This window comes from Capsicum annuum, chromosome 3 (assembly GCF_002878395.1).
Source record: "Capsicum annuum cultivar UCD-10X-F1 chromosome 3, UCD10Xv1.1, whole genome shotgun sequence".
In the NCBI taxonomy this organism is placed as follows: Eukaryota; Viridiplantae; Streptophyta; class Magnoliopsida; order Solanales; family Solanaceae; genus Capsicum; species Capsicum annuum.
The window spans coordinates 192233531-192255765 of record NC_061113.1 but is presented as its reverse complement, the minus strand read 5'-3'; positions in this window follow the sequence as shown (position 1 = coordinate 192255765).

Genomic DNA, 22235 nt, shown 5'->3' with positions numbered 1-22235 from the left:
TTGGAAATCAAAAATTGATTTCTAGAAATATTGTAAGCACTTTAGATCCTAATAAGGATCAATAAATATATCAAGAATTCCTAGATTTTATAAAATCCAAAAAAGGCAAAATGATGTTCCCTCATATTCAAGTGTTCTTATAGATGACCATAATGAAAATATTGAGCTATATGAGAAAAATGATATAGATGAAGTAATACTCATCTTAGATCAGAATGATCTTAAATGAAAAGATGATTCATGGAAATTAATGCAAAGGCATTTGGATAATACTTCATATGCTACTACTGCATATAAATATAGAATGTATTTTGAGACAATATTATCTGTAAGAGTGAGCAATGAGCACTCTTAATGAAAAGGATTATTTGCATCCTGAACAAAAGATTTTAGTAAAATTCAATTACTGGGATTATGTTGAAGGCTTTAATAAAGCCCTGTTATATGAAAATCCTCATAGGAAGCATTCTTGGTTCATAAAAAATTGTGGAAATATTTTCAATCACAATATTCCTAATTGGTTTGGACAATGGTGGATTTATTATAGACCATCGGTAAAAATTTTACCAGAACCATTTAAAGATTTGTATACTAAATGGTTAGACGTATCTCCAAAATTAATAACATTAGAGAAGGATAATATCTATTTAAAGGAATTTCTACCATGTATTTCTTTATTAAGTTTTCTATTCCATGGATAATGAAATGGTCTATGAAAGTGAAGCCAAATCTTAATAATTTTCAATTCCTCAAAAGAATTTTTTATACAAAATTCTGGAATAAATTAAATCAGAAGACAGCAGATGGACATATACATGGAAAAGGAATAATCGATTCAACCAAAGCAGTCATTGCTAAATACTAAAAACAGCGAGATATGGAACCATTGAAAGAAAACGATGATATTAGTCCTTTCAAAAGTATCACTTGGGGACTTCAGATAAAGAAAGAAATCACATCCAGGTCAGAGATAATAGTGTCATACCTGAAGGAAGTCAAGAAAGATTTAATGAGAAATCTGGATATGGAAAATGCATCAAACGTTTTCATGGCATCCGCTGGTTATACCACTAACAACGAAGAGGATTGCTTAGCAGGAGAATCACAAAGCATCCAGAGTAATGATGAAATTGATCTTGATGAATACCTGTAAAAATTCAAAGAAAAATTGGAAGATTCTTTCACGTCAGCAAAAGAAAAAGGCAAAGGGATAAGATTGTAATAAATACAAGACCCTATAATATGAATTATTAGGGATAATAGCATGTGAAGATAACTTTAATAAATCAGCTTTAATAAAGTAGCTTTTATAAAAGTAGCTTTTATAAAGTGGTAAATAGTCAGGCCACGTTTTAAGTTCTTGTATTGTTATTTTGTAACGAGAATCCTCTATAAAAGGATTTCATCTTCAGTATTAGGAAGCAGGCTTTAGAAACCACCTTACATTATTACTCCTTCACTCCCTTTATAAAATTTTCATTTTTTAAATAAAATTTTGTATAGTTCCCAAAAGACACTTGTCATGCTCATTTATATTAAAGTGCTTTAAATTTTATGTTAATCACTTATTTTATTACCTTTACTTTAGATTAGCATAAATGATACGCTAAATACTTTGTGTTGAACTATAACATACTAAGTTACTAATATAATATGGCACTAAATACTTAATAAGAATCTTATCAACCAATGATACTAAGGTTGCACATCCTAATCTTGTAATAATAGTTTCGGTTCAGGCTATATGTCGGAGGTCCTGTAGTAAGGTCTATTAACGCTAAAAGTGGAATTTAAGGCTATGTGTGTATAATACCCTATATTTCTCAAGCTTAACTAAACTCTCAGTCCACGAGTCATCTATTATAAAAATTTTGAAATACTCAGTATTTTTAGTTTAGAACCTGCCTTTGTGTAGGAAATTTAATTAGCTTTTCAATGATATAAAATTCGCCTAAATTCAATAACCGAGTAAAAATTTATGGCTATTTTACGTTTCAGTTATTAAACACCATCATTTAGGCTAGTAGTGCATCGTGGAGTATGTCAAAATGGCAATTGTCAGTTTCCAATGAAGCTCTGCGATACCACCGCATCGCGCCACCATCCAAAATCCCAATTTTCCTTTTCCAGTGTCTCATCGTTATAATAGCGCATCGCGCCAAGGGTGAATTTTAGAATCAAAGAGGCACTGTGATTCCTCTGCGTCGCGCCAAGCCTTCAGTTCCCAGTTGGCAATTTCCAGTGACACGGTGTGATAGTTCCACGTCGCGCCAGGTGCATATATTGGAAAATTTTGATGGAAATTAAAAGCTTTGTCTAGGGTTAAATTGGTATTTTTCCATGATTTTAACACGTCCAAGTGTGGGATTTAATCCCTAAAAACATTTTAAAGGTCATTTTTAATCAATTTTTCCCCAAATTAAAAGCATTCTCTCTCAAGAAAACAAACCCTAGCTCCAAGAAATCAAGGTCAATCTCAAGAATTTCTCCAAGAACCTTCAAGAACAAATATTCCAAGGTATGTTAGGTGTTCATCTATGGGTTTCTTTCACCCATAGAGTCCACGAATCCATTTTCAAACTACAAGATTGTTGAATTATGAACTTCCATGTTTGAATTGAATTGAATTCATGTTTATGTTATTGTTGGGTCTTAGTCCATGATTAAATTACAAGCTTTCATACAATAAATCATTATATGTGTTGAATTACATGATCTTCATGACAAACCCTTCAATTTGCAAGTTGATTGATGTATTCATGATAACTATATGTGTTGATTATTGTATAACTCAAGCGTGCTCCCCATGTGTTTGATAAAATGCCTAGGTAAATGAAATAGTTCCATTATAATACGATAGCATGCATTCCCTATTCATTTATAAAAGTAGATGCCTTACAAGTGTTTGATAAAATATCACTATGGATGAATTATTAGCAAGTGAGCAATGTTATGTTATTCAAGATTATGCTATGCTTTACTTTTTATGCTATCGAGTCCTGGGGGTATTTAATACTCAATAATTTAGTTGTTTACCTAGAGCCAGTGTCAGTTATAAAATAGTCTCAGTCATGTCATGATCAGTACTACTCTGAGTCAGTTACAGAACTCAGTCAATTACGGAACTCAAAAAAATTCAGTAATCTCAGTATTAGTCCAGTTCAATTTAGTATATTCAGTTTAGTGTATTTCAATTGGGAGTAGGATTCAGCACCGAATGAACCCAAGGATAGGGGCTCACCTACAAGTAGAGGGTGGGATCCTTAGAAGCAATCCTTGCATTCTAAAACTACACAGCTAGCGCAGGTTGAGACATCAAACTGCTAATTGAGGGTTGATGGGGTGTTTTAACCTACCAGTTAAGGGTCCTACCATTCTTACTAGAGTTCCTACCAGATGAGGGTATCTCTTCAGTTGTCCTTACCCATGGCACGGTATTGACTCCCTTCCAATTGGGGTTACAGATTAGACCCCAACTCAGTTATCTTATCTTATTTAAGGTATATCAGTTAGATGATTACCTCTCATAGTTTCACTTTTAGTTTCAGTCTCAGAATAGAACTCAATTTAGTTTTACAGAATTAGGACTGTTAGATACAGTCAATTAGTATCAGTAACTCGAGTATCAGTAATCTTAGATTATCAGTTACCCAGTATAAAAACTCCATACTTAGCTTTAGAAAAGCTTAGTTACAGTATATATATGCACAGTATTGCATATTCACTATTTACAGCAGTTATAGATTTTTAATATACTCTCATATTCAGTTACTCTTTATTATTCAGTCTATTATAGTTTATGCATATGAACCCTTGCATTCAGTCTTACCTCATCTGGCATACCAGTATATTTCACATACTGACGCATACTCTTTCTTTGTGCTATGATGTCTCATATCATAGGTTCGAATGCTCAGGTTCCTGACCGCATATAGACAGATTTAGATTCAGCCAGCATATCAGATTTAGTAGTGAGTCCTCATTATTCGAGGATATTTATTTATTTCATTATTTCAGTAGACTCAGTATTTCAGTAGACGGATTTAGTTGGGGGGATTGTCCCATCAACTCCACTTTCAAACAGTTTTAGTTAGAGGCTTTTCAGACTAGTTTTCAAACAGTATTTAGTTTTACAGATGGTTATTTCAGTTGATAGACTTTATCAGTATTTATAGATTTTGAACCTTATGGTATTTCAGCCTATTTTCTATATTTATTACAGTATATTATTCAGTGATCACAACAGATATTAGTCATAGGTTAGCTTTGTGGTCCTTCGAGATCGTAAGCATCGTGTAGCATTCGGGGTACAGACTCGGGGTGTTACAAACTTAGTATTAGAGTCTAAGGTTCAATAGAGTCCTAGGAAGTCTAAAAGTCGCATTGCATAGAGTCTTGTGCATGGGTGTGTAGCGTACCACACTTATGGATAGGAGGCTATTAGATATTTCAGGAATAGTTTCCCTTCTTTCAGTATCTATGTCGTGTGAGTGAGCATGAGCTCCAGTTAAAATCTCAGTCTAATTCACTTCTTTCTTTTATTTACAGAACATGCCTCCCAAAAAGACTAACAAAAGAAGAACCAGAAATCAGTCAGCACCCCAGCCCGTTCAGGCAGATCCCCTGCATGAACATGTTTTCCATACAGAATTCAGAGCTACATTCACTACTCTAGCCAATTCAGTAGCAGCTCAAAATGAATGGCCAGCTGCTGTTCCGGCCAACCCAGTGGCCAATACTGCTGCACCCAGGATTCAGGACTTCACCCGAATGAATCCTCTCATATTCTTAGGATCTAAGTCAGAAGAGGATCCACAGGAGTTCCTCAATCAAGTTCAGAAAGTCACAGACATCATGGGAGTGAATTTCAGTAAGAGTACTAAGTTAGCCACTTATCGGCTAAAGGATGTGGCTCATACGTGGACAGGGGCACAGATACAAAGCCCATAGAGTGGGAAGAGTTTGTTACTACCTTCCTAGATAGATTCTTTCCCTTAGATCTGAGAGAGGCCAAAGTGTTAGAGTTTATCAACCTCAGGAAAGGCAGTATGAGTGTAAAAAAGTATTCCCTCAAGTTTAATCAGTTAGCCAGATATACTCCCCATGTAGTGGCAGATAATAGGTCCAAAATAAGTAAGTTCGTATCTGGAGTGTCAGATAGTATGGTTAAGGAGTGTAGAACAGCAATGTTGATTAAGGAAATGGATATATCGAGGCTCATGGTCCATGCTCAGTAGATAAAGGAGGCTAAAAATAAAGAGAGAGAGAGAGAGAGAGAGAGGCATAATAAGAGAGCTAGAATAGGTAGCTTCAATTTCAATCATCCTAAGTCAGAGGGTGGTAAATGTTCCCATTTTTGTCTAAAGTTTTCAGTTCCAGCTCTGTCCTTAGCTAGCGCTCCAGTCCCTAAGTTTAGAAATGGTAAAAAAGATAGGGCGCCATGCTCTAAGTCTCAGGTTAGTGTCAGTAATTCTCGAACAAATCCTTTTTGTCAGATTTGTGGAAAGAACCATCAAGGTGTCTACAGAGCTGGCAGTGATGTTTGTTTTGAATATGGCAAGCCAGGCCACAGAGTTAGAGATTGTCCTTAGTCAGGTTCCCAGGGTCAGTATAATCGTCCTCTAGCTTAGTCTGGTTTCCCGAATCAGTAGGGTGCCACTTACAGTGCCACTAGTAGGCAACGCCTAAACAGGCTCTATTCACTTCAGTCCAGACAAAATCAAGAAAATTCTCCTGATGTGTTCACTGGTACATTATAGATTTTCTATTTATATGTTTATGCTTTATTAGATCCAGGAGTTTCTTTATATTTTGTAACTCCTTACATAGCAGTTGACTTCAAAGTCAAACCAGTAATCTTAATAGAACCATTCTTAGTCTTTACACCAGTAGGTCAGTCTATCATAGCCCGACGGGTATACAGGAACTATCTGATTATGATATCTCAAAAAGTCACTATAGAAGACTTAATAAAATTAGAGATAACAAATTTTGATGTCATTCTCGGCATGGATTGGCTCCATTCATGCTATACCTCAGTTGATTATAGAAACAGAATTATTCTTTTTTAGCTTCTAAATAAACCAGTCCTTGAATAGAAGGGTAGTACTACAGCACTTAAGGGTTAGTTAATTTGATACCTTAGAGTGAGAAACATGATATCTAAGGGATGTGTCTATCATCTTGTGTGAGTCAAGAACTCTAGTTCAAAAACTATTGTCAGTTAAACAAAGTCACAATCAAGAATAAGTACCCACTTCCCAGAATCGATGACTTATCCAGAGAATGTGACATTTTAAAAACAGCTTTCCGAACCCGGTATGGTCACTTTGAGTTTCTTGTCATGTCCTTTGGTCTTACAAATGCCCCAGTAGCCTTCATGTACTTAATGAATTGCATTTTCAAGCAGTACCTGGATATGTTCGTTATAGTTTTCATCGATAATATTCTTGTTTATTCCTATAGAGAGAATAATCACACAGATTACCTCAAAATCATACTTAAGACTCTCAAAACTCACCAGTTGTTCGCCAAATTCAGTAAGTGCAAATTTTGGCTTAGGTCAGTAGCGTTCCTTGGTCATATTATTTTCGATGATGGCATTAGAGTTGATTATTAAAAAATAAAGTGGTGAGAAACTGGCCTAGACCCATCTCTCAATCAGATATCAGGAGTTTCTTGGGTTTAGCTGGCTATTACCGTTAGTTTATTAAAAATTTTTATTCTATTGCATCCTCTATGTCTAGATTGACTTAGAAGAAAGTCAAATTTTAGTGGTCAGATTCCTGCGAGAAGAGTTTTACGGAGTTGAAGACTCGACTCACCTCAGCCTAGTCTTGACTCCACTAAATGGTTTAGATGGGTTTGTTGTGTACTGTAATGCATGCAAAGTAGGTTTGGGTTGTGTCTTAATGTAGAGAGGTAAGGTTATAGCCTACGCCTCTAGACAGCTTAAACCCCATGAGAAGAATTACCCTACCCATGATCTTGAGTTAGTAGCTGTAGTGTTTACCTTAAAGAGTTGGAGGCATTACTTGTATGGCGTGCATATTGATGGGTTCACAGATCACAAGAGCCTTTAGTATGTCTTTTATCAAAAATATTTGAATTTAAAATAGGTGGTTAGAGTTATTAAAAGACTATGACAAGAGTGTTCTTTATCATTTGAGCAAGGCCAATGTAGTGGTTGATGCTCTCAGTAGACTGCCTATGGGTAGTGTTACTCCTGTTAAGGATGGTAAGAAGAAGTTAGCTCAGGAAGTTCATCAGCTTGCCCGACTAGGTGTCCGCTTAGTCAATTCAGCATAAGGTAGTGTATGTGTGCGGAGTAGCTCAGAATCATCTCTAGTTTCCAAGGAGAAGGAAAAGCAAGATAGGGATCCCAGACTAGTTAAGTTGAAACAATTAGTCAAAAATCAGAAAGTGGAGATTTTTCCCAAGGGGGAGATGGTGTGTTGCATTGTCAGGGGTGGCTATGTGTGCTTGGTATAGATGACTTAAGGCAATAAATTCTTGCAGAAGCGCATGGTGCACGTTACTCTATTCATCCAGTGGCCACTAAGATGTACTATAACTTGTGGGAGATCTATTGGTGGAGTGGGATAAAGAGAGATATTGCAGAGTTTTAGCTATTTCTCTACATGTCAACAAGTTAAGATTCAGCACCAGAAGCCTAGTGGGTTCATGCAAAAGTTCAGTATTCCCACATGGAAATGGGAAAAGTAAACATAGACTTTATGAGGGGTTTGCCTCGTACTCATTATCAGCATGATTCTATTTGGGTTATCGTAGACAGGATGACTAAATTAGCTCATTTCTTGCTAGTCATACCTCTTATTCAGCCGAAGACTATGCCAAACTCTATCTCAGAGAGTTGGTTAGGTTGCACGGAGTCCCAGTGTCTATCATGTCCGATAGAGGTACCCAGTTTACCTCTTATTTCTAAAAAGCATTCCAAAATGGTTTTGGTACCCAAGTTCATCTCAGTACAGCGTTCTACCCTCAGACAGATGGTCAAGCAGAAAGGACCATTCAGACTCTAGAAGATATACTGAGAGCATGCATTATTAATTTTAAGGGTAGTTGGGATGACCACTTGCCTTTGATCAAGTTTGCATACAATAATAGCTATCATTCCAGTATTTAGATAGCTCCATTTTAAGCTCCCTATGGTAGGAGATGCAGATCTTCAATTAGTTGGTTTGAGGTAGGTAAGGTTGCAGTAGTAGGGCCTGACTTAGTGTTTGATGCCTTATATAAGGTTCAGTTGATCAAAAAAAGGCTTAGCGCAGCCCAAAGCTGATAGAAATCATATGTAGATGTGAGCAGAAATGATCTGGAGTTTGAGATCGGTGATTTTGTGTTCTTGAAAATCTCTCCTATGAGGGGGGTGAAGCGGTTTGGCAAGAAGGGAAAGCTCAGTCTCCGATATGCCGATCCTTACAAAATTCTTAGTCGTTTTAGAAAGGCAGCTTATGAGCTCGATTTGCCTTCATATTTAGCTTCAGTACATCCAGTATTCCACATCTCCTTGCTAAAGAAATGCATTGGTGACCCAGCAGTCATAGTTTTTTTAGAGGACGTAAATATTCAGAATGATCTTTCTTTTGAGGAGGTTCCAGTCCAGATCCTTAATTATCAGATTCATAGACTGAGTAACAAAAAAGTTCCCTTGGTGAAAGTTCTTTGGAGAAATCAGTTCATTGAGGGAGCTACTAGAGAAGCAGAAAAAGATATGCGGACCAAGTACCCTCACCTCTTCTCCGCAAACTCAGATCCAACCTAAGGTAACAGTCTTCCTTAGTTTTTCTCAATTCTATCTTCTGTTACAATTATAAACTTGGTACCCATTACCATTGCATATTCAGTCATGCAATAATGAATCAGTTCATACATGTACTCATGCATCAGATATGCATGTTCAGTATGAAAACTCAGCTTATCAGTAGTTCAGTCATATAGTCATGCATCAGATATGTGTGCTCAGTGTGTCAGCTCAGTCTATTAGTATTTCTCAGTTTAATCAGTCTTTTTCGAGGATAAATAATCCCAAGGAGGAAATATTGTATGTAATACCCGTACTTTTCCTAGCTTAAAATTTTTCCCCAAGAATGTTAGAATCTTTCTTTGAAATATGAATCCACTTTTATAGATGTGGTATTTTTAAGATTTTCATTTTTTTTTCATGTGGAAAATTACATAAGCTTTTCATCGATACCAAATTCGTCCAAATCCGACACTCGGGCGAAGAGTTAGAGCCTTTTTAGTGAGATAGTGTATCACCTGAGCCATCAGCACATCACAGAGCCAGCTTAAATGGCAATTGTCAATTTCCAATGTTTCTCCATGATAGTAGCGCATCGCACCATACTTCTAGGTCTCAAACAAGGTGGCAACGCGATAGCTCCCCGTCATGCCACCATGCAGATTCCCAATTATCCAGTTTTAATGACTTAGCGCGATAGTGGCGCGTTGCGCCAAGGATGAAAATTAGGAAATTTTTACAAGAATTAAAATACGTGTCCTAGGGTTAATAGTGTCAATTTCCCTACCCTACATAAACTCAAAAACACAGATTTAAGCCTCTATTACACCAAAATATACTCTATTCTCTCAAAATCCTCTCAAGAACACATTTGGATTTTTCATAGAAAATTCAAGTTCAAGAATTTCCTCTGTCAATCTTCATGTATTTTTGAACCAAGGTATTCGTAGTGTTCATTTATGGACTCTTTCCGTCCATGAAGCCCAAGAATCTCTTTTCCAACTTCATGTTTATGGATTTCTTTATGAGTTTCATGTTGGGTTTGTTGTTCATGTTGAGAATGATTAATTGAATTCTAATCCATGTTGAGTGATCAATTTTTTATGGAATTGATTAGTATAGATGTATATTTATGTGAAATTACGATTAAACCCTAAAATGATGAAATTAGAATTAAACCATGATGTCTAATTATTGTACAATGTTGTTTACATATACTATACCTACCATATGTTTGATTGAATGCCTATATGAAGGAAAAGTTCCCAAATAGCATGATATTATGAAATTCCCATTTATGTAAAAGTTTATGCATATCACATGTTTGATGAAGTGCTTCAATATATGAATTATGAATTGTGTTGTTGGTCATGTGTTAGAGTAAGTCATGTTATGTCAGTTTCTTTCGATTGAGTCCTGGGGGTACTTGTACCCGACAACTTAGTTGTGTGCCTAGAGACATGTCATGTTTTCATGATCTTCTCAGTCAAGCTATGATCCATAGAACTCAGTCAGTCATGTGACTCAGGAAATCTGAGAAATCTTAGTAATCTCAGTAGTTCAGTAATCTCGGTGATCTTAGTACTCAATAATCAGTAACCTCAGTATTCCTAGTCAATCTCAGTAACTTCAGTATTCTCAGTCAGTCCTTAGAACTCAGTATATTCTGTCAGTTAATGAAACTCAGTAAATTTAGTTTTAGCACTACTAAACGATACCATCAGTTAATCAGTTAAATCAGTTTAGTTTAGTTAATCAGTTCAGTGTCTATTCAGTTGGGAGTAGGATTCAGCACTGAGTGAACCCAAGGATGAGGACTCACCTGTTATTCAGTGAAAGGTGTGATCCTTAGAAGTAATCCTTGTGTTCCAGAACTACATAGCCAGTGTAGGTTGAGATGCACCCTACGCGTTTAGGGATACATATATATATATATATATATATCTAATTTGGGTTACCTACTAGGAGGGGTTGACGAAAGAGCTCCCTATCAGCGAGGGTATACTCACAGCAAGTCTTTACCCGTGGCACAGTATTGACACCCTTCCAGCTGGGGTTACAGATTGAACCCCATCAGTTCATTACCGGAGTATGTTGGTTAGATGATTACCTCTCATAGTCTTAGTATCGGTCTCAGTCTTAGTCCCAATCTCAGTAAAAGAACTCGGATAGTTCTTCAAATTTTAGGACTGTCACATACAGTCAAATTGAGATACAGTACGGAACTCAGCTAGTTCCATCAAATTCAGGACTATCAGATATATTCACTCATGTTATCAGTTATATCAGTTCTCAGAACTTATGTTATCAATATTTGGCTTCAGGACTATCAAAAATAGTCAACCAGACCAGTTCTTCATAATCGAAACTATCAGAAATAGTTATTCATGTATCAGTAACATAGTATTAGTCCCTCAGTATTCAGTAACACAATGTTAGTCTTTCTCACTTATCAGTGACTCAGATGTCAATATCAGTAGACTCAGTTGTCAAAACTCAGTACTCAGTCCTATCATGATATGAGTTACAGTTACGTATGCATGCATGTATTCTTACATTCATGTTAGTCAGTCAGTTAGTATTGTTCATGTATATGAAGCTATTACATTTATCCTACCTCACTTGCATACCAGTACATTCAATACTAATGCATTTGCGTTATGGTGTCTAATACCATAGGTTTAGAAGTGCGAGCTCCAGGGCATCAGTAGCATCCTAGTTCAACAGTCAGAGTCAGTTGTGAGTACTCATCCTTCGAGAAAATGATGATTATAAACTATTTCAGTTTTCAGTTTATTTCAGTAGTAGGAGTTAGTTGGGGACATGTCTCATCAAATCCTTATTCAGATAGTTTTGAGGCTTTCAGACTATAGCATGCCGACAGTTACTTCAGATTTGTTTTGGTATTTGTTGTACCATTTTCAGACATTGTTTTATCAAATATTTATTCAGTTTTGAACCTTATGGCCTTAAAACTTTTATGTATTCTACATAATTTTAGTATATTATTCAGTGCTTAGGTACAGATATCAGTCATGGGTTAGCTTGTGGTCCTTCGGGGTCATGAGCACCGTGTAACATTCCGGTTCAAAAAATTAGGGCGTTACATTGTAATACCCCATATTTCTCAAGCTTAACTTACTCTATCTATGATTTATCTGATATAAAATTTTTGAAATACTTAGTATTTTTCAGTTTAGAGCCTGTCATTGAGTAGGAAATTGAATTAGCTTTCCAATGATATAAAATTTGCCTAAATATGATAACCGGGTAAAAATTTATGGTTATTTTAAGTTTCAGTCATTAAACACCATCATTTAGGCCAGTAGCACGGCATGGAGTATGTCAAAATGGAAATTGTCAGTTTCTAGTGAAGCTCCGTGATACCACCATATCGCGCCACCAGCCAAAATCCCAATTGTCCTTTTCTAGTATCCCGTCGCGATAATGGCTCATCGCGCTAAGGGTGAATTTCAAAATCAAAAAGGCACCGCAATTTCTCCGCATCGCACCAAGCCTTCATTTCCTAGTTGGAAATTTCAAGTGAAACGGTACGATAGCGTTGCGTCGTGCCAGGTGCCTATTTCAGAAAATTTTGATGGAAATTAATAGCTTCGTCCAGGGTTAAATTAGTCTTTTCCTATGATTTTAACATGTCCAGGTATGGGATTTAATCCCTAAAATGTTTTAAAGGTCATTCTTAATCAATTTTTCCCTAAATTAAAAGCATTCTCTCTCAAGAAAACAAACTCTAGCTCCAAGAAATTAGGGTCAATCTCAAGAATTTCTCTAAGAACCTTCAAGAACAAATATTCCAAGGTATGTTAGGTGTTCATCTATGGGTTTCTTTCACCCATAGAGTCCACGAATCCATTTTCAAACTACAAGATTGTTGAATTATGAACTTTCATGTTTGAATTGAATTGAATTCATGTTTATGTTATTGTTGGGTCTTAGTCCATGATTAAATTACAAGCTTTCATACAATAAATCATTATATGTGTTGAAGTACTGATCTTCATGACAAACCCTTCAATTTGCAAGTTGATTGATGTAGTCATAATAACTACATATGTTGATTATTATATAACTTAAGCAAGCCCCCCATGTGTTTGATAGAATGCCTAGGTGAATGAAATAGTGACATTATAATATGATAGCATGCATTCCCCGTTCATGTATAAGTAGATGCCTTACAAGTGTTTGAGAAAATGTTACTATGGATGAATTATTAATAAGTGGTCAATATTATGTTATTCAAGATTATGCTATGCTTTAATTTTCATGCTATCAAGTCCTGGGGATATTTTATACCCGACAATTTAGTTGTTTACCTAGAGTCAGTATCAGTTATAGAATAGTATCAGTCATGTCACGATCAGACTACTCTCAGCCAGTTATAGAATTAAGTAGAACTCAGTCAGTTATGGATCTCAGGAAAATTCAGTAATTTCAGTATAAGTCCAGTTCAACTCAGTATAATCAGTTCAGTACCTTTCAGTTGAGAGTAGGATTCAGCACCGAGTGAACCCAAGGATGGGGGCTTACTTGCCAGTAGAGGATGTGATCCTTAGAAGCAATCCTTGTATTCCAGAACTACGTAGCCAACGTAGGTTTAGACATCAAACCTGCCAGTCGAGGGTTGATGAGATATTTTAACCTGCCAGTAGAGGGTTACACCATTCTTATTAGAGTAACTGCCAGATGAGGGTATCTCTTCAGCTGTCCTTACCCATGGTATGGTATTGATACCCTTTCAATTGGGGTTACAGATTAGACCCCAACTCAGTTATCTAATCTTATTTGGGATATGTCGTTAGATGATTACCTCTCACAGTTCCAGTTTCAGTCTCAGAATAAAACTCAGTTTAGTTCTACAAAATTAGGACTGTCAGATATAGTCAATCAGTATCAGTAACTAAGTTATCAGTAATCTTAGATTATCAGTTACTCAGTATCAAAACTCCATACTTAACTTTAGAAAATCTTAGTTATAGTATATATATGCATAGTATTGCATATTTAGTATTTATAGTAGTTACAAATTTTCCATATACTCTCTTGTTCAGTTACACTTTATCATTCAGTCAGTTATAGTTTATGCATATGAACTCTTTCATTCAGCCTTACCTCATCCAGCATACCACTAAATTCCATGTTCTAACGCATACTCTTTCTTTGCTCTATGATGTCTCATATCATAGGTTTGAACTCTCAAGTTTCTGACTGCACATAGACAGATTTAGATTCAGCCAGCATATCAGATTTAGTAGTGAGTCCTCATCATTTGAGGATGTTATTTATTTCATTATTTTAGTAGACTCTGTATTTCAGTAGATGGAATTAGTTGGGGGGATTGTCCCATCAACTCCACTTTTAGATAGTTTCAGTTAGAGGCTTTTTAGACTAGTTTTCAGATAGTATTCAGTTTTACAGATGGTTATTTCAGTTTATACACTTTATCAGTATTTACAAATTTTGAACCTTATGGTATTTCAGCCTTTTTTTGCATTTATTTTAGTATATTATTCAGTGATCACAGCAAATATTAGTCATGGGTTAACTTGTGGTCCTTCAGAGTCAAAAGCACCATATAGCATCTGGGGTACAGACTCGGGGTGTTACAGTGTGGACTCGTAATGGACTAAAAATATTCTTATTAAGGTTATGATAACGCGTAAAGGTTCATATAATATCATTAAAGCAATTCAATTCTTATCAATGATGTTCCCTAGTATTTAAGTGTTCTTACAGATGACAATAATGAAAATATTAAAAACCACCTTACATTATTACTCTTTCGATCCCTTTGTAAAATTTCCATATTTTAAATAAAAGTTTGTGTAGTTCCCAGAAGACACTGGTCACACTCATTGTGCAACCTTAGTATCATTGGTTGATAAGATTCTTATTAAGTATTTAGTGTCATATTATATTAGAAACTTAGTATGTTATAGTTTAACACATAGCCTTAAATGTCACTCTTGGCATTAATAAGGCTTACTACAGGACCTCCGGCATATAGCCTGAACCGAAACTATTAGTGCAAGATTAAAATGTGCAACCAATATTCTTATTGTTATTATTGTTGTTTTTATTGTTGTTGTTGTTGTTGTTGTGGCTTTAAAAAGCCTTACTATAGGACCTCCGGTATATAGCGTGAACCGAAACTATTGTTACAAGTTTAGGATGTGCAACCAATATTATTATTATTGTTATTATTGTTGTTGTTGTTATTGTTATTGTTGTTGTTGTTGTTGTTGTTGTTATTGTTGATGATGTTGTTGTTGTTGTTGTTACTGTTGCTATTGTTGTTTCTATTGTTGTTGTTGTTGATGTTGTTGTTGTTGTTATTGCTGTTGTGGTGCTATTGTTGTTGTTGTTGTTATGATCATGCTATGTTTAGATTATTATCTGAAAATATTTAGCTCCTTATAGAGAATCTTATAGATTCATGCATATTGGTTTAATACAAGTTGCTTTTAAACCATTAACTTTAAGAGGTCTACCTAAAAGCTTTATAGCAGCTGTACGAGAAGGTAGAAACCAAGATTGGAAACAGTCTCTTATAGGGACTGTTCAAACAAGATTGATTTATGGCCATGTTTATTTTAATGCTTATCTTAATCTACAGATATCTCTGAATGATGAGAATTCTTTAAATGCTTTAATATTAAGCATTAAATTGCATGGTTATAATTATATGCCAGGAATCGAGGTTATATGTATTTGTTATAGAATTTACTATAAACCTCTTTATATTTTAAATCTATGTGTAAAATGGTGGATTTTAAAAATGAAACTATTCTTATAGAAACTAATTTTGGTAGGTCTAAAGTTATCACTAGACAAACTATTAAATGGGATAAAATTGATTTCCCCAAAGAATGGATTCTTGGGGATGCAGCTCCTCCTCAGAATGAATTGAATAGTGAAATAACAAGGTTGAACAGACCGTTGATGGTACTGTTAAAATAAGATTTTGTTATTCCTTACCTCTAGTAAATACAACAACAACAACAACAACAAACCCAGTGTATTTCCACCAAGTAGGGTCTGGGGGTAGAATGTATGCAGTCCAAACCGCTACCTCCAAAGAAGTAGAGAGGTTGTTTCCAATAGACCTCCGACTCAATATAAAGAAAATTTTTCAAGGTCATAGTAATACATGAAATCGAAAGATTGGCATAATCGAAATAATAAATAAGAAATAGTAAAATATAGAAATAAGAGAGACACGAAAAAAATAAGCAATACGAAAATAAAAGGTAGGAAATAAAGAGTAAGAGAAGGACACCTACCTAGCAATAGCATACACTAGCGGCTCCTACCAAAGGTCACAGTCCTAGGGTTACTAACCCGATGGCACCAGAAATCCCTAACTACAAGTTACAACCCACACACGCACTAGCCCTCTACCCTTATCTGTGACCTGCACACCTTCCTATCTAGGGTCATGTCCTCAGTAAGCTATAACAGCTCCAAGTCGTGTCTAATCACCTCTCTCCAGTACTTCTTCAGCCTATCTCTACTCCTCCTGAAACCATCCAAAGCTAGCCTCTCATACCTACGAACTGGGTAATTCGTGCCCCTCTTCATCACATTCCCAAACCATCTCAGTCTTTCTTTTCGTATCTTGTCTTCCACCAAAGCCACTCCCACCTTCTCCCGAATGATCTCATTCCTAACTCTATCCCCTCTAGTAATTCCACACATCCAACGCAACATTCTCATTTTTGCGACCTTCAATTTTTTAATGTGGGAGTTCTTGACTGGCCAACACTCCGAACCATACAGCATGGTCGGACAGACTGTCACTCTGTATAACTTGCCTTTAACCTTTAAGGGCACCTTCTTATCACACAAAACTCCCGAGGTGAACCTCCATTTCATCCAACCTGCTCTAATACACTTAGATACATCCTCATCAATCTCACCAGTCCCCTGAATTATAGACCCAAGATACTTAAAACTCTCCCTCTTACACACAACCTGGGAATCCAACCTCACTACCACTTCGTCCTCCTGCTTCAAGAAACTAAACTTGTATTTCATATACTTCATCTTGGATCTACTCAATTTGAGTGTTATATTTGCATCTATATTAACCAGGTCAACATCATTATATATTTATCCTATTGATTATATTGTTAATTCTTCATCTAGAGAATCAACGTCTCAAAGAAGAGAAATTTCTAGGATGAATAATATCAGAATTGATAGGGATAATATTGCTAACATTCTTCCAGATATGGATCCTACTGAATCCGAAATGAATTTTCCCACAGGTTTAAAATGAATTAAAATAAAATAAATTTTAATCTGGGATCACCGGCAAGAAAAAACATCTCAGCTGAGTTCTTTAAACCAAGACGAGAACTTTTCAGAAATTGGTGTTTTCAAAGCTTTAATAAAGAAGAGAAAATTGCTTTCTAAGAAGAATTTTATAAAGATCTTCCTGCTCATAATATAAGGATTGATTTTGTTCCATGGTTTATGGTCAGATATGTGGATAATTATATTTCCATGCTAACAAAAGACTTTAAATTAAGTACTGGTGAAATAATCACATCAGTCTTTCCCCCATAACAATCTTTTCAAATTAAAAAGGATAACAAAGTAGTCTATTTTACTGATTTTGCTAAATTGATTAAGAATGATACTACTCTTATTACTTCTCAACATGTTAATACTATGTTAAAACAGCATAATTATGTTAATATTTATATGAGCATATTGGGTGAGCAAATTATTTCCATCCATGGACTCTAAGGTCTTCACACATAGATGAATGCTCTTTTTCATTATCGCTTTGGTCCAGGCTAGAATTTTCTGAAGAGGAATTAAGCATTATTTTGCACAAAGAGTCTGTTATTTCTTCATCAATTGTGAGACTTAATTTTTTCTTTAACTTTGCAATCTTTCGCAAAGTGGCCTACTCTACCACATCTGTAGCAAGCATTTGGCTTATTGGATTTGATAAAATCCTTTTTTCTTCTATATTTTTTCTCAATTATCTTATTCTTTCTATTTTCAGATAATTTCTTCTTCTTATTCTTATAAGACTCTTTTGAACTTCTAGGAATATCTATGGAAAATTGTTCACATAATTCTCCAAGTTGTTGTTTTTCATTAAGACGATACTTCTTAACTTGTTGATTCAGCCTAATTTCATTGCATAAGGATCGACCTTCTTAAGTGCAAATATTGATTAATTTTTCATAATTTCACTTCTCATAATTAATGCTTAAGAAAGGTCCTCGAAAGGTTTTCTGATCCTCTTACCAAATAATATTGGAAGGCCCTCTATAAACTTAGACTTCCAGTGAGAGATATAATCTCTGGTAATTCCATGACTCTTGATAAAAATACATCCTTATACCATCTAAAAGATGTAAGAGTCGTGCATCTTAGATTTTGGAGCATAGTCCTGATAGTCTCACTATTATCAGACCATCTTCCTAAAAAATGTTCCATAATATTTAGAACTAAAGTATAAATAGTATTAAGAAAAAGTTGACCATTTTCAACCTTGATAGCCAATAAGATTCTGCCACATTGGTCTAAAGTGAGAAAATTATCCCACCAGTCTTTCAGTTGACCAGTGAATCCTACAGTAATCATTTCTACAATAGCTCTATCATTATTTTCCTTCTAAACTTTGCAAATTGTGTTGTACATAAACATTCAATGCACTACAGTAGAAATTTTCCTTTCAATAAAACCATCTATATTTCATTCATAGATTTTGTTTCCTCTGGAACTATTAGGAATAAGAAATTCTTGTTCTTCTAAAAGAACATCTTTGGGAGTTGGTGTAGGATAGTAAAACATCCCTTGGACTGGCTTTCTCACAAATTTTTTTGAGATTTTATTAAGCTTTTGAATTTTGATTAATTGAATCAAAGTATATCGTGCACCTGTCGTGTGACCCGTTGGTCCTAAGCAATGTCTTGCGCAAACCTGATTTATTATCCTCTAATGTATCAGTACTGTGGATAGGATTAATCCTTAATCCACTAAATTTTTCTTCTAATATTTTTTCTATATTATCTAAGTCGCTACTTAACTTAAATCCTCTAATTTCAGGAGAAGGTTGAATACTAGTAGTACCAATAATAATTTGACCTTTTTGCTTAGTACTACTAAATTCTACCTTTTTTAATTCAGATAAGATCTTATTATTATTGTTGTTGTTGTTGTTATTGTTGTTGTTATTGCTGATGTTGTTATTATTGTTGTTATTGCTATTGATGTTGCTGCTATTGTTGTTATTGTTGTTGTTATTGCTGTTCGTAGTGGTGGTGGTGTTGCTGTTGTTGTTGTTGCTGCTGTTATTATTGATGTTGATATTGATATTTTTGTTATTATTGTTATTGCTGGTGGTGGCAGTGGTAGTGGTAGCGATGGTGGTAGTGGTAGTAGTAGTAGTAAAAGTAGAAGTAGGGGAGGAGGAGAAGGAGAAAGAGCAGGAGTAGTAGTAGCAGTAGCAGGAATAGCAGTAGCAGCAGAAGGAGCAGGAGTGGTAGTAGTAGCAGCAGCAGCAGCAGTAATAGCAACGGCAGCATCAGTAGGAGCAGAAGCAGTAGCAGTAGCAGCTAGTAGTAGGAGGAGGAGGAGTTGTATCCTCAAGAATCCATTCTTTGGGGAAATAAATTTCATCTAGATTTATTAAAGTTTTCAACATAGTTTTGGTAATTGAATTTTACCGAGACTTCTTATTTTAGATGCATATAATCTTTCTCCTTAAGAGTACTTATTCCCCACTCTTCTGGAGTAAAAAACTTTTTAATGATAATTTTAGAAAAATTATAGTCTTTCTTTATATTGGTTGCCGTATCAAAATGCTAAATTTCAGTTGACCCTGTTTGAGATAATATTGTCTCATAATGCATACGATATTTGTATGTAGTTGTGGTATAGGATGTATTATCCAAATACCTTTGCATGAACTGCCATGGATTATCTCTCCATTTAAGATTATTATTTTCCAAGATTACTATAACTTCATCTACTTTATTTTTCTCATAAAGCTCAATACTGTCATTATTATCATCAGTGAGAGCATTCGAATATGAAGGAATAACATTCTCCCCTTTCTTGGATTTTATAAATTCCAAGAAGTCCCTGTACATTTGTTGAGCCGTATTAGGATCAGATGAATTTGCAACATTTGCGTCTATTAGCCTTTGATTTCCTATCTGGGTAAGGATATTTCCTCGCCTCTGTTGGATCTTTCTCTGGCCTTACCTCTATTAGAGGACGTTGAACCTTGAGATGTCATCCTATATAACATAAAAGGTATTAGGTTAGATATTCTCTAGTGATAAAGTCGGGAATACTATTGACAGATCCCTTCAAATATTGAATTTCAAAATCAAATAAAGCTAATAAAGCCTGCCATCTAGCAAACATTTATTTGAAAACATCATGCTTACAGTCTTTATTAAATATGAATTTTGTTGCCTGGCAATCAGTTTTTACTAAAAACTTTGGATTGTATAAATCACCTTGAAATTTCAACACGCATTTAACGATTGCAAGGATTTCTTTAGCCACAGTTGCTTCATTTTTTATTGTTATTTCATTTATTAGAATGAAATTGGATGATATAGGCATGCTTATCTTTTGGGGAATAATATTTTAGAATTCCTCCATAACCAATGTCAGAATCATCAGTTTCTATAATTTTTTCCTAATTTGCTAATATTGTTCCTGATATGGATCCAACTGAATCCGAAATGGATTTTTCCACAGATTTAAAATAAATCAAAATAAAATTGACTTTAGCCCGGGTTCACCGGCAAGAAAAAAAATCTCAGATGAGTTTTTTAAGCCTAGATGGAAACTATTTCGACAATGATTTTTCCAAAGTTTTAATAAGGAAGAAAAAATGATTTTTCAGGAAGAATTTTATAAAGATCTTTCTGTTCACAACATAGTAATTGCTTTTGTTCCTTGGTTTATGGCCAAATATGTGAATAATTATATTTCCATACTTACGAAAGACTTTAAATTAAGTACTGCTGAAATTAACACATCAGTCTTTCCCCTCAACAATCTTTTCAAATTGAAAAATAACAAAGTAGTATATTTTACTGCATTTGCTAAATTGCTTGAGAATGATATTGTTATTATTACTTCTCAACATGTCAATATAATGTTAAAACAGCATAATTATGCTAATAATTATATGAGCATATTTGGTGAACAAATTGTTTCCCTACATGATGAGTTGATAAGATTCTATCTGAGTTAAAGAAAATAGAGCTTAGTAATACTAAGCAAAAAGACCAAAAAAAACAAGTTACTCTTGCTACTACTAGTATTCAGCCTCCCCCTGATATTACAGATTTTAATTTAAGTAGCGACTTAGATAATATAAAAAAATTGTTAGAAGAAAAATTTAGTGGATTGAAAATTAATCCTATCTACGGTGAGAAAAAAATAGAGGAAAAATTAGGTTCTACTGAGACTAATAAAATCTCAAAAAAAATTGCAAGGAAACCTGTCCAAAGGATGTTTTATTATCCTAGACCAACTCCTCAGGATGTTCTATTAGAAGAGCAAGAATTGCTCATTCCTAATAGTTTTAAGGAAAACAAAATCTATGAATGGAACATAGATGATTTCACTGATAGACAAATTTCTACTGTAGTGCATCGAATGTTGATATACATTACGATTTGCAAGGTTCATAAGGATAATAATGATAAGACCATTGCATAAATAATTACTATAGGATTCATTGGTCAGCTAAAAGGCTGGTGGTATAATTATCTCACTTTAGACCAACGCTCTAAAATTTTGCATACAGTAGAGATAGAAGAGGGTCAACCTGTCCTAAATGTGGTTTATACCTTGATTCTTAATATTATAGAACATTTTCCTAGAAGATGGTCTAATAATAGTGAGACTATCAAGACTATTAGGCTATCATATAAGATAGTTGTATCTCGTGCAAGATCCTTTACAAAAGAAGGTATATAATTTAGACTACCCAAAAACCTTTGTAATTGAGTTTTATCAATTATAATATCCAAAAATTTAGAAGCAAATTCTATGTTTCTGTTAATAGGGACTATTTTTCCTTGGTCAATAGTATGACCCAAAAATCTAACTTTTGTTTGAAAGAGAAATATATTTAGTTTAGATATAACCAAATCATTTTATATTATGATTTTCTTGAAAAGATCCAGATGTTTAAAATGTGTTTCGTTATTGTTTGAGAACACTAAGATGTCATCAATGTAGACAATTATGAAGTTGCTATAAGGCATGAATATATCATTCATGATATTCTGAAATTTAGAAGGAGCATTTTCAATCCGAATGGCATAACATTCCACTGAAATTGTCCCATAGAAACATTAAAAGCATTCTTATATTTATCTAGCTCTAATATTTGGATTTGCCAATAACCTGATTTCAAATTAAATTTTGAAAATATTAGAGCATTATATAATCTGTT